The following is a 1,576-nucleotide window of genomic DNA, read 5'->3' as shown; positions in this document are numbered from 1 at the left end:
CGGCAGGAGACAGCGGCGAAGTGGGCGACGGCGAATTGGGGAGACGGCGGTGAGGGCGTATTTTGGGAAGAAGTGGTGGTCGGGGGGGGGGTGGGGGGGACCGCTGTTTAAGTGAAACGTAATGGTAGCGAGTTTCCGGAAACACGCTATAGCTATGTTAGCTATAGCGCGTTTACTGAAACCCGCTACTGCTATTCCTTTCTCCTTTTTTCCTTTTTTCTTTTATTTTTATTTACATTTTATTTTTTCCCTTTCTCCTTTTTCTATTTCTTTCATTTTCATTTACTTTTCTACTTGTTTTTCACTTTATTTTATTTCTGTTAGCAGCAGCGCCTTACACGTAAGCGTGCTACAGCTAAGGAGCATAGCAGTAGCGCTGGGCCAGTATACGCGCTACTGCTAGGTTGGGCTAGCCATGTGCGCCCAGTTCAAACATAGCAGCAGCGCTTTTCGCCAGTACGTGCTACTGCAAAAGTCGTAGCAGTAGCGCGGTTTATTTATGCGCGCTGCTACTAATTAGCAGTAGCGTTTGATTTTGTACAGCGCTACTGGTAACATTCTGTGTATAAGGTTTTCCCTAGTAGTGACGGTACACGAAGAGGCGCCCCGGCCTACATAGACGTCCGTTCGGAAATTGTACAAAAGGACTCACCGTCGTCTCACTGACATGTTGGAACGGGACCACATGTCAACGAAACATGGTGTGCCGTTTCTCGTGCAAAATGCGATCTGGCCGTGTTGGCCCGAAGTGCCGCATTATTTCTTGACTTTATTTTTTTAATGGCGTGCCATTCAGTTTTGAAGCACGACTAACTGGTACTGTATCCAGAGAAAATATAAACTACTCTACCACTACTCCACCTGTAACATCCCAAATTTTCAATTTGGAATGTTATACATAGTCATCCATGCATATCATATTTTATTGCATTTTCTGTTCCGCAAATCCTCGAAATCCTAAGCAACTCAAGGACCCACAGAGAGAGTTGGGGATTTTCCAGGTTTTTCATATTTGATTTTATCAAATAATGAAACGAGGATTTTTGATTTTAATTATTTTTCTCTCCAAAAAATATTTCTTATCAAAATAAATGAGAGGAGATAATATGACTTCTCCAAAATGATTAAAATATTGGAGGAAAATGTTAAAATCATTTATTTGTTTTTTTCTTGATTTTATTTGGATTTTATTTGCATTAGAAAAATTGCATGTTTTCAAAGTTGCATTTTAGGGCCAAGAAAATGTTCATCTCGTTCTAAATATTTTTATTTCGACGGTGAAAATTTGTTTTGGTATTTTTAGATTTTTATCTATTTTTCTAGGATTTTATTTCTGTCGGCGTAATTATTTTAAAAAAAAAGTTCCCGCGCCCGACTGGGCCTAAGGCCCAGCCGAGCCAGGCCAGCCCACAGCCGCCGCCGCCTCCCCGCGCGCACGCCGCCCCGCCGTCGCTCGGACCCGGAGTCCGAGCCGGACTCCGCCTCGCCGCCGCTTGCCCCGTCCTCCAAGCAAGCCGCCCCCTACTTATAAGCCGCCACCCCGCCGCCCAAACCACCACCGCCGCCGCCTGCAGCC

This window comes from Triticum dicoccoides, chromosome 5A (assembly GCF_002162155.2).
Source record: "Triticum dicoccoides isolate Atlit2015 ecotype Zavitan chromosome 5A, WEW_v2.0, whole genome shotgun sequence".
Lineage (NCBI taxonomy): Eukaryota > Viridiplantae > Streptophyta > Magnoliopsida > Poales > Poaceae > Triticum > Triticum dicoccoides.
Note: the sequence above shows the minus strand (reverse complement) of the source record.